Genomic DNA, 12830 nt, shown 5'->3' with positions numbered 1-12830 from the left:
TGCTCTGGGGAGCTGATAGCCACTGTGCCTTTCTAGACTTGGGACTCTGCTGTCGTTTCACCAAGCTCACATGAGTGGCTGCAACATGACCACCCTGGCTGCTCAAAGCTGAGGCTCAGAAATGGCCACGACTCTAATTTTGCACAGCAGGGAAGTCAACCTCAGGCTGTCCAAACCAAGCAGCTCAGCAAACCTGCCCCCAGATAATCTTCCCTAGCACCATTGGCTGGAGAAACAGCCTGTCAGACATGTCCCTGAATTGCTAAGCTACTGTAAGTCATGCGCCCAGCCAGAGAAACAGCATTGTGGACTCACCCCATGTAGACACACCCCTGAGAAGCCCAAGCCACCAAACCCCTATGCCCTGGGTTGGAGAAACAGCTCAAAAGCCTCATCCCAAGAGAGTCAATTCCAGAGTCAGCTAACCCACCAAATGCATGGCTATGTCCCCAGACTGAGAACCAGTTCAGTAAGCTCACCTTCAGCAAAGCCACACCACTGCCACAACAAACTCCTACAGCTGAGGTCACTGAGGCATTTACAACATCATTAATGTGAATTACAGCTGGAGAAACTATACAAAAACTATACTATTGTGTTTACCTAGAATCAAAGTCAGTACACTCTACTGAGACCCTGGGATCCATCTACAGGAAAAAGTTTTTTCTATGAAAGCTGTTTCATAAAATTGAAAGAGGTGACTATTCTACTGAATGCACAGTTATCAATGTAGAGACATAAAAAACATGAAAAGTGAAGGAAACATGACACCTCTGAAGAAGAAGAAGAATTCCCTAGTAATAGAGCCATAAAAAAGGAAATTACAAAATGCCAGAAAAGGAATTCAAAATAAAAATCTTAAGGAAATTCAGTGAGATACAAGAGAATCAGATAGACAATTCAAGAAAATTGGAAAAACAATTCATGATCAGAATGAGAAATTCAACAAAAATTTAGATCCTCAAAAAAGATAACCAAAAAAAATCTTGGCAATGACAAATTCAATGAATGAAATAAAAAGTACAATCAAGAATGTAAAAAAACAGACTAGTTCAAGCAGAAGAAATAATTTCTAAGCTTGAAGCAGGCCTTTTGAAATAACTCAGGCAGACAAAATAGAAAAATAATAAAGAATAAAAAAGCCTAAAAATGTATGGGAACTCCATCTATATAAAAGAAACAAGTTTTAGTGTTCTACAAAAATGTATTGCATATTTTCAAATAGCTAGAAGAGAGGATTGTAAATGTTCCCAACATAAAGAAATGATAAATGTTTGAGATGATGAATTTGCTAATTATAAATACATATCAAAATATCACACTAGGTCCCAAAAATATGTACAATTATGTATCAATTATAAATAATAATACATTTTAATTATTTAATTTAGTAATTAATTTTAACAACAAAATTATTAAATAGTAAAATTTATTATCGTATCCCAAAATAACAAATTCTTAGGACTAAATCTAAATAAAGATGTTTAAGACCTCTACAAAACATTATTGAAAGAATTAGAGAAGATATAAACAAACGCTGGTATACACCATAATTATGGATTAGAAAACTTAGTATTTTCAAGGAATTTTTGAGGAAGTTGACAAGCTGATTCTAAAAATTATAGGGAAACACAAAGAGGAAAGAACAGTGAAGACAGTCTTGAATGAGAAGATACAATTAGAAGATTTACTCTATCAGATATCAAGACACTATAAAACTATAGGAAATAAGTAATGGGACATTAGCATAAAAAGAAATATAACACTGAGACAGAATATACAGACAGACACACATGTACACATATATGTAAATCACTTGATTTACAAAAAAGCTCTGTGATGGTCTTTTCAGTAAATAGTATTGGATTAATTGGTATCTGTATTAAAAAATCATGAAACTTGATCTCTCCTTCACACTCTGCATAAAATTAACACTAGGCAGATCAAAGACCTATATTTGTAAGGAAAAACAACATAATATCATAAGAGATTATCTTTACGACCTCAGGATAAGCATAGAATTCTTAAATAGCACTCAAAAAGCTTTAAGCATAAAAAAAGACTGATAAATTTGACTTCCTTAAAAATTAGACACTTCTACCATTAGTAAGAAAACAATTCGATTTTTATAAACAGACAAAAGAATTGAACATTTATCATTTATTCTCTCTCTCGCTTTCAATCTCTCTCTCTCTCACAAGCATGCCCACACATGATATACAAATTAAGTCTGAGGGCAGATAAAACAGGTATATGAAACAGGACAGTATAATTATTTTCTTCACCTTTCTTTAATTTTACACTTCATAAAGAGAGCAGCTTTGTGCTTTTGAGTTAGGAATGAATAACATCTTATTGATATGAAAGAAGGCAGCACTGTAAGAGATGTTCCATTCTGAAGTCTTGCCTATTTAAATCACTTCAAGGAAGTGGTAACCTCTTTTCAAAATTCACATGCTACTCTCTGTTGGCTCTCGTTCCAAGCCTAAGTTCATGGTAACTGAATCAGTAAGTAGAGACATAAGTCAGACACCACTGTGATCAGTGCTGGCCGTGCCATCAGCTGTCAGGGTGATAGTGGGCAAGTCACTTAACCTCTCTGAGCATTAGTTTTCTCATATAAGATACCGGGTCAATAATATTAATGTTTATCTCAAGGGTAGTTAAGGGAATTAAATGAGAAAATAGACGTGAAAATACCTAGCCCAGATTCTAGCCCATGAAGTTATATATGTACAGAACAGAGAAGAGAGACATTTTTCTGAATCTGGAAGTACTATCTATATTAGTTATGTACATAATTCATACCATGTAAAGTCATCGTTTATCTTTTTCTATGTATTGAGCGATGAATACATGCTCCCAAAAAGTTGTCTTTTTTGTTGCAGGTATTCGTGTGTCTGTCTGCATATCAGATATAAGTTAATTCAAACATATATGGTGCCTGTAGCAAAATGTTACTTAGAGAAATGATGAAAACAGCTTGGGGGGATGAGCAGTATCCAATAATCAATATAAGAACTTCAGTATTCCATAACAAATCAAGGAAACGCTTCTTTTTGAAGAATTATCCTGATAAGAGTCCTCCGGGTGGACCAGAGTAATGCAAGCCATGGAATTGGCTTTGACTCACAAGGCAGAATATTGAGAAAACTGAGAGCCAGTAACTAACTCTGGGTTTAAATTTTCTCACCTGACCCAGACGCGCTGTGATGTACGTCTTTACAATATCTTTGTGAAACAATTTCTTTGCTTGTAATGCTCCATTTCATTTTCCTGCTTAGGAAATTGTTACTCATCTTTGGAAATCACATATTCATTTAATCAAACAAGTGTATAAAGACCCTAAAATATATCTGGTGCTGTGCTAGGATACAAGGATACTGCGTTGAGCAAAATCAGACCATAACCTCATCCTCATGCACCCAGCCTCTGCACTAGTGTCCTCTAAAGCTTGCCCTGGATTACTCCCTCCCCCATGCTTAAAGCTCCGGGTGCACACGTGGCATTAGAGAACAATCTGTGGGTTTACACAGCTGTTTCCTCAGCCTGGCAGGGGGAAGAGGAAGGACTCAATGTATTCATCTTTTTTTTTTTTTTTTTTTTTTTTGATACGAAGTCTTGCTCTGTCGCCCAGGCTGGAGTGCAGTGGCCCGATCTTGGTTCACTGCAATCTCCGCCTCCTGGGTTCAAGAGATTCTCCTGCCTCAGCCTCCTGAGTAGCTGAGACTACAGGCACATGCCACCACACCCAGCTCATTTTTTGTATTTTTAGTAGAGATGGGGTTTCACCGTGTTGGCCAGGATGGTCTCTATCTCCTGACCTCGTGATCCGCCCACCTCGACCTCCCAAAATGCTGGGGTTACAGGCGTGAGCCACTGTGCCCAGCCTATTCGTCTTTTCTTCCCCAGTGCACAGCTTGGAGTATGACACATAGTGGGCTCTCGATAAATGTTTGTTGAATTAACATTCATAATTCATGAGGTGTTGACACAGTCCAATCTGTTAAATGATCCTCCTAATGAATATTAGAGAAATGAAAACTATTATGCTCAGGAAAATTACATCTTTTTGAGACATTCTTAGCTTTTTTCATATTTTATTAGCATTTTATTAACAGTCGTAACAGCTGGTTTAAAAATGTCCAGTGGTTTTTAAAGAGCTGCATAGTATAAATAGAGGTGAAATGGTGCCTGGTGAGCCTTTCTTAGCTTAAAATTATGAGACTCTTTGAAAAAATGGAATAAGTTTCCATTCACTTGGAAATAGTTATGTATATAAATGACTTAATATCCTGGGGGATTTGTTATGCTTCTATAATAATCAACAATATTCATCCAGAAAGGGAAAGTGGTAGAAGACATTCATAGAATTTGTCACCAAAGTTTGGTACATCCTACAAATAAGAAGAATATTATTGATTTTAAAACACTTAGCATAGATTTTAATATGTCCTAATCTCATAAAAGTATGCTAAACTGTCCTTGAAAAAATGAAAAAAGGAGAAGATTCTTATTACTCATGCCAAATAAAGGGAAGAAGCCATTCTTCAAGTAAGCATAAATATCATGTGAACTTTGAAGCAAAAGAGATATAATTTCCACTCTACTTATTTAGAAATAAATGAAATGTTGAGCCTTTAGTCATCTTACTAAAAATTACATCGAAGAAACTGAAGAGTGAAAGCACAAAAGTACCTACTTGGTCTGGTGTTTAGATCCTTTCAGATGGGCATGATACTGTTCTATTGAGTTTAGGGAGACACTGCAGATGGTACATCTGTAATTGCGCCTCAGACCTGTGGACAACAGACAGACCTGGTTAGCTGCATCCAGTCGTCAACCACCTGAATGAATCCTAGCATCTCCAGAAGTTCAGGGACAGAGTATCTGAGAGCCTGGTCTGTCCCACCAACACTTCAATCCCTTCCTTGCAGAACACAGCCAACAGGTCTCTTAGCAGAGGACTAATTATGAATATGTTAGAAGCAGCTTATTTCATTTTTGGATGGCTTAAATTATTATAGCGTCCTTCTTTGAATTGCGTTAAGGTGTTTCTGGACATTTTATACTCAAACAAAGATGTATTCTATTTTTCTCTAAAGCATATAGACATAATAGCTCTCATCTCTGCAGTGAAAATTGAGACTCCAGAGAAAAACTCTATCCTAATTCCTTTCCACTCTACTCCAATGACAGTATTAAAAATTTAACTTTAGGCATCATTCATTTAGGTGTTTCTTCTAGGATTATTTTATAAAATGCAAATGCCAGGAGGAGAATAATACATCAATCTGACTCATGTGGAGTCTTACTTTCTACCAGAATTTAGAAGACAATCTATTCATTCACTTTTTCATTCATTTAATGAATTCACTAATACAGTATCAACTTTGGGCCAGGTACTAGAGATTCCAATATGGATAAGATGCTCTTTGCTTTCAGAAGTTTAGTAAAAATCTTGACTAATCTAGAGCCAATTTATGTTAGAAAGCAGCTTTAACCAAATAGCTTTAAATGTTTGCCACAGAGCTGAGACTCATAATGAAACATATTCCTTCAGCTAGTACGTCCCTTCAGAATAGAGAGAAAAGTAAAGTCGGTCATGATCTGAAACTTTGGATTTTAATTCTGACTCCAGTCATTTCTAGTTTTGTGATCTAGAGGAAGTTACGAAACTTCTTTCTAGCCTGTTTCTTCACCTACAAGACGAAGACAAGGCGGATCACATCACTAGGTGTTGTAAGAACTAGGTGAAAAAGATATGAAAATGGCTGGTAATCCTAATGATTTGGGAGGCCGAGGCAGGAGGATAGCTTGAAGCCAGGAGTTCAAGACCAACCTGGGCCACATAGCAATATCTGGTCTCAAAAAAATTTTTAAAAGTCAGGCATGGTGGCACACACCTGTAGTCCTAGCTACTCAGGAGGCTGAGAGCCCAGTTCAAGATTACAGTGAGCTATAATAGTGCTACTGCCTGCCTGGATGACAGCCTGGATGACAGAGTGAAACCCTGTCTCAAAAAAAAAGAGACATATATATAAAACAATGTTTAGCAAATGAGTACAAAATTCTGTTCTAGCATTGTAAATGCCAGGACTGAAAGCTGTAGCATTTGTTTTTATCAATGCATAGTATTTAATTTCTAAGAGACAAAGTTATTCCTCTTTCCCTGAAAAGAAAATAATGAGACAGCTTTGCAACTTGCCACCTGGATAACTTTATGCAAATTATTTGACCCTTCTGGACTTCTGTTTTCTTACAGTATTGTGGGGAGGGCTGAGTGAGATGTGGCATGTATGTGAGAGTGCCCAGCACATAACAAGAGATCAACATGGGCTCGCTACTTTTACTATTTTGAAGAGATGTTAAAATGGAAACACTTTCTGTTTGAGTGTCCCAGTCGAAGCCCTACTGGGAAGTCCTAGACACAGATGATAACTATATCCACATTACCAAAATGAGGTAAGAGAGTATCAGTGCAGAACATCCAGGGGAAGTAGTCACGAACCTGTGCTGACCACTCGCCACCAGTACAAAGAAGAGACTGAAGAAGAAAGAAAGAAATGGGTAGAGACTTTCTTAAGAGAGAGCTATATTGTACCGTGAGTTCCATGTGGGACCATGGAGTTCTCCCTCACCGTAAGCCTGTGGAGAAGGGATTGCACAGAACTACCTAGAGGGTTTGAGGAGTACCTTCTTGTTACTTGGGACGTGGTAGGTTGAACTCTGACATCACCTGCAAGACCCAAAGGGCTAGAGACTGTGGTTTGTTATCTTCTCTGGTGGCAAAGTATAAAAGATGACAGAGTTGGGCATGACCTGCGTTCTCAAAGCTTGTCAGAAGAAAGGATATGTGAAAGCTTCCCACAGACTATGTGTCCCCTGTATGAAAGAAGCTGATTTAATGACTTCTTAGATACTGCCCGAAAGGGCTGCCTGAATTTGAGGGCAATGAGACTTCAGCAGAAAGGTGCTGGAAGTGTTCGCCTGGTTATCTAGGTGCTTAAAGTGATCCCAGAGGAGCTACTTAGCCCGTATTAAGTAATGACGATTCCCTGAAAAAAGCCATGAAATTGTAAACCAAAAGGTATCTGAGACAGGTCTCAATCAATTTCAATTTAGATAATTTATTTTGCCAAGGTTAAGGACGCATCTCTGACACAGCCTCAGGAGGTCCTGAGGACATGTGCCCAAAGTGGTCAGGGTACAGCTTGCTCCTATACATTTTAGGGAGCCACGAGACATCAATCAATATTTGTAAGAGGTACCTTGTTTGGTTAGGTAAGGTGGGACAACTTGAGGCGGGGGCTTCCAGGTCATGAGTAGAAAATAGACAAAAGGTTGCATTCTTTTGAGTCCTTAATCAGCCTCCCACTAAATACAGAATTTAGTCTGGCTCAGTGAATGTGCATTTTTATATCAACAATAGGGTCGAGGAAACAATCACATATGCATTTGTCTCAGGTGAGCCTCAGATGGATGACTTTGAATTCTGTTTGCCCTTTGTCCACAAGGAATTTCCTTGTGGGAAAATTGTGAGGGAGGTATGTAGCTTTTGATATTTGTAGCTATCATATTTAGAAAGAAAATGGGAGGCAGGTTTCCCAGCTTGACATTTCCCATGGCTTAGTGATTTTGGGGTCCTGAGTTTATTTTCCTTTCACAAAAGCATCCTGAGGAGAATCAACTCGTACTTCCTGCCCAGTCAAGCAGTATCCATGCTAGCTTTGCACAGGATCTACCAAGTAAACTTCCATTTCCCTTGCTAGCCTTCCACCTGCATCCATCAGCCCTGGAGGAACCAGGGCAACATATTGAGGTAAAAGAAGAAAAGCAAAAGCTTCAGGCGGAACAAAGGGAGAAGCCTCCCGCACTCTTTTTTCCCATGTTAAGTAGACAGCCCCAAGCAGGACTGCGCTGGAAGAGGGTACAACTAACTTGTAATACATTTTGGAAATATTTAAAAATTACTACTCTACCATGGATATATTGATTAAGGAAATACAGAATTTATGTATTTAAAAGTAAGCAAAGGACTCTTTACTACTTAAAAATAAGTGAAAATTCATGCAACTTGCCCTAGTTTCTATCTAAAAGTTTGGAAAAAATAACCCCACAGAGACGATTTGGATGAGCAAATGGAGGACAGAAATAAAGGTTTGTTTGTTTGTTTGTTGTTTGTTTGTTTGTTTTGACATGGAGTCCGCTCTGTCACCCAGGCTGGACCACAGCGACACGATCTCAGCTCACTACAATCTCCACCTGCCGAGTTCAAGCAATTCTCCTGCCTCAGCCTCTCCAAGAAGCTGGGGTTACAGGCAAGCGCCACTGCGTCCGGCTAATTTTATATTTTCCGTAGAGATGGAGTTTCACCATGTTGGCCAGGCTGGTCTCGATCGCCTGATCTCAAGTGATCCACCTGCCTTGGCCTCCCAAAGTGCTGGGATTACAGGCGTGAGCTGCCGTGCCAGGCCTAAAGTTCCTTTCCGATTGCATCAAATCCAATGAGTCCTGCTCACTGAATGTCAGTGTCCTTAGAACTGCCCATGTCTACAATCTGAACAAAGAGTAGAGTTTCCTGGAGGTGTTCACATTCCTATGGCCGAGTGAGCATTTTAGAGAGACCTATTTGAAATGTATGTAGTAAGCTGGGTGGGTTGGCATGAGAGCTAGCTTTGTTTTTTTTTTTTTTGTTTCAATCACACAATCAGGTACTGACTTACCTAATTGTTCAATTAAGGGTCCATTTAATTATGAGGAAAGAACAGTGAAACCACAAGTATCTGGGATCTTCTTAGGAAGCAACCTAAGAGACTGACAACTGTTCAGGTACAAACTGCCAGTTCAGAGATAAAACAGACAAATGTTGAAACCTATTTTCTCAAATAGTGACTCTCAAACTTCAGAGGGTGGATGCATCCTCCAGAGATCGTGATAAAATCCAGATTCCCAGGCACAACTTCTGGAGATTCTGATACTCTAAGCTCTGGTTTGGGGCTTGGAAATGTACAAGAAGTTTCATATCATAACCCCCAGTCTCACCATACACCTGCACTTTACTAAGAATTCTCCCATAAAAATCATACAGCTTTTGGGAACTTAAATTTGTCAGAACAATACTAGACCTTAAAAAAAAAAAAAGCTATTCCATAAAAAAAGTGCTATAGCTATACTGCCTTTCCATTTCACAGGTATTCATGATTCAGTAAGATTACTATGGTCTCCAAACCCAGAGGCTGTAAGTTATCACTACCAGTGTGTGAGTTTTTAAATGCTTATCCAGGGCTGACCCATTCCCCTCTTCTATGCATGGAATCAGAATACTAACACCAGCTTCAGGGTTTATTCCTTCCAGAGTTCTCCATTAATCTTGTCATAATAAATACGAACTGCTATTTATATGGGTCCTCTTCAGGCTACAGGCTAATCAAAGGTCTCACCATAACAAATAGAGGTTCAACTTGCAATAGGCATAAATATTTACGTTTAAAAATGGGCATTTTTAAGAACTCCAACAAATCTAAAAAATATTCTGATCTGTCGCTTTCCATAACAGTTCTCATGCTCTGCAGCCAGAGGCATGGGCAGGAAATATTTGGCACTTTATTGCCATGCAAACTACAGGGATTATAAATTGGAAAGGCAGCGCATATAAACAAGAACAAAGACAGAGAAGGGGCAGAGGAGTCCTCCCCCACACATGACACAGTGTCCTTGGTGGGAACTGTGCTTTATATAATGCACAGTTGAAATTCTAATTACTTTGGAATTATATGAGCCTTCTTTTTCTTAGAGAACTAGAACATCTTATTAAACCAAAAATATGCTAACTTCCTTATTCAATTCATTTACAGCCCACCACCATATTAAGAGTATCCTAAAATTTCTGCAGACCTAAAGGCTATTTCTGCAGGTTTGCCTAATATGTGTTAGAAAAATATAGTTCCTACCTGCAAGGACCTGTCAGACAATCTAGTTGGAGACAGAAAACAGATATAGAAGTAGCAACACACCAAGGTAGACCATTAAAAGTATTACAATGAGGATGAAGTGAAATGTTACAGGCGCTAGAGGATGAGAGGAGATTGTTTCTAACTCAGAGGATCTGGAAAAGCTCCTTGATGATGCATCACTTTTGTATTTATATTTCCTAGCACAATGTTTGTAAAACATATGGTCCTGGAGACTTTAGCAGTATGTGACTACTCAATATGTCTTTTCAAGTCTAGCAAAGCTACAAGTCCCTATGACTTCAATTGTACCCATTCTACATTCGAGAAATATCATTGAGCCTTTATTGTGGTGTGAGGTATTTTGCTGAATGCTATGAATATAGGAGAGAATAAGACAGGGTACATTTTTTTATGGAGCTAATCAGGGAAAAAGACAAGAAACAAAAAAATTTTTAATTTGTTTACAATTTATAATTAAAGATTGTTAAAGTGTTGCACAGGATGTAAGCAGGATAATGAAGGAGAAAGTAAGCGGGAAGAAGAGTGATTTTGGATAGTATAGTCAACAGAGTTCTCGGAGAAGTGTGAAATGGAACCGGATAATGTTGATTAGCCTGAGATGGGAAGAGGAAGGTAAAGAGCTGTCCAGGGGCAGCAAACAGCAAGCATAGAGGCCCAGAGTGGAAATGGGCCTGAACTGCTCAAGGAACCAAAGTGATTTAAAACAAACAAACAAACAAACAAACAAAAAAACAGAAAACATCTGTCTACTCAGAATTCTATTTCCAGCAAAAATACTCTTCAAAATTGAAGGTAGGCGAAGAATATTCTCAATGAACAAAAAAATGAAATGAATAGTTAGCCAGCAAACCAGTACTACAGAAATGCCATATAGAGGTCTTCTGGTGGAGGGGAAATGATACCAGACTTAGACTCAGACCTATGGGGAAAAAAAGAGAAAAATCTCAGAAATTATTCATATGTGGGTATCTACCTTTTAAAATTCCTCTTGATTTATCTGAAGGAAGCAAACAATTTAAGCAAAAATTAAAACACTGTATTGTGCATTATGCTGTTTATAATGTATGGGCATGTAAAATATATGACAACAGTAGCTCAAGAATAGGTCAGAGTAGAACAATATTGTTGAAAGACTGTTATATTTTATATGAAATGGAGCAGTGATAATTTAAGGCTATATATTGTAATCTCTTAGAACACCAAATAAACAAATACAAAGAAAGAAAGCTAAAAAATATAGAGAAAATAAAATAGATTAATAAAAAGTATTTGATTAAGCCAAAATAAGGCAGAAAAGAAGGACTAGCGAAACAGAAAATGGAAGAAACAAAGAGCAAAATTATAGAGCTAAAGTCAACCGTATTAATAATTACATTACATATAAATGAATTAAATAGTCAAAAGGCCAAAACTATCAGACTAGATAAAAAGCAAGATCAAATATACACTGAATTCAAAGGATGCACTTTGAACACTTACAGGTTGAAAGTAAAAGGACAGAAAAAGACATCCTATGAAAATAAGTTTAAGAAAGTAGAAGTGTCTATATTAATATCAGACAAAATAGATACCATGACAAGACCTTTTACCAGAGATTAAGAAAACATTTTATAATGTTAAAGGAAGAAATTCATCAGGAGAACCTAATAGTTTTAAATACAACTTAACCAATAACAAAGCTTAAGAACACCTTCCAACATGCATCAATAATAACATTGATTATAGATTTAAATGTGAAAACCAAAACTATAAAAACAGGAAATATCTTCTAGAAAAACATAAAATAATATCTTCATGAAATTACAACAGGCACAGATTTCTTAGGAAACAAAATGTATTCACCATTACAAAGTGATAAATTAGATTTTATAAAGAGCAAAAGCTTCTGCCTATAAAAGACATCCTTAGGAAAACAAAAAGATAAGACAGTGCCTGGGGAAAAATATTTGTAATACGTGTATCTGATACAGGACTTGTATCCAAAATATATAATTAACTCCTACAACTCAATAATAAAAAGACAATCTAATTTTTTAAAGGGCAAAATAATTTATTACATATGTCATAAAAGAAGACATAAAAATGACCAATAAGCACATGAAAAGGTGCTCAACATCATTTGTCATCAGCGAAATGCAAATTAAAAGAAGAATTAAATACTATTGCATACCCACTATGAATGCTAACATCAAATTAAAACAATATCAAATGTAAGTGACCATATGGAACAACACATTCCTGAGGGGATTGCGGAATGGAACAAATAATTCGGAAAACAGATTGATAGTACTTAATAAAGTTAAACATATATCTACCTTACGACAAAAAAAGTCTAGCAGTAGAAATTCTACTCCTAGATATTTACCTAAAAGGTGCAAATACTTAGTATTAAGAAAAGATTTTTACAAGAATGTTTCTAGCAACTTTATTCACAAAGCCAAAACCTCAAAACAACCCCAATGCCCATCAACACAAGAATTGATAAACAAGATATGGTGTATTCATGCAATGAAATAACACCTGGAAATTTTTTAAAAATCTATTAATTAATGCAACAACATAACCAAATCTCAGAAACATAATGTGTAGATATAGAAGTCAGACACAAAAAAGCACATACTGTATGATGCCATTCATAGAAAGCTCAAGAACAGCAAAGCGCTTCTGTATTAATAGATTTCCGAATCATGTTGCCTAAAAAGTGGTAGAAATTGACTGGAATCGGATAAAAGGGAATTTTTTAGAGTAATTAAAATGTTCTTTATCTTGATTTGGGATGGTAGTTACAGAGTATATTCATTTACCAAAATCTGTCATATTGTATACTCAAGATCTGCACATCACACTTTATTT

The 12830-nt window shown here is 37.0% G+C and overlaps 1 long non-coding RNA gene across 1 annotated transcript in view; it reads right to left on the bottom strand.

Moving 5' to 3' along the window:
• The window catches only part of LOC139355858 (uncharacterized), a 61902-nt gene extending 50732 nt beyond the window's left edge, over positions 1–11170 (bottom strand). Inside the window, exon 1 of the long non-coding RNA XR_011607072.1 lies at positions 4703–11170. This is a non-coding gene — a long non-coding RNA (uncharacterized lncRNA). The remainder of the gene's footprint in view (positions 1–4702) is intronic.
• Positions 11171–12830: the final 1660 nt, after the last annotated feature.

The sequence above is a fragment of the Macaca nemestrina genome, chromosome 8, assembly GCF_043159975.1.
Source record: "Macaca nemestrina isolate mMacNem1 chromosome 8, mMacNem.hap1, whole genome shotgun sequence".
Classification (NCBI taxonomy): Eukaryota; Metazoa; Chordata; class Mammalia; order Primates; family Cercopithecidae; genus Macaca; species Macaca nemestrina.
The sequence above is the reverse complement of the archived record's forward strand: the minus strand, read 5'-3'. Positions and strand labels throughout refer to the sequence as shown.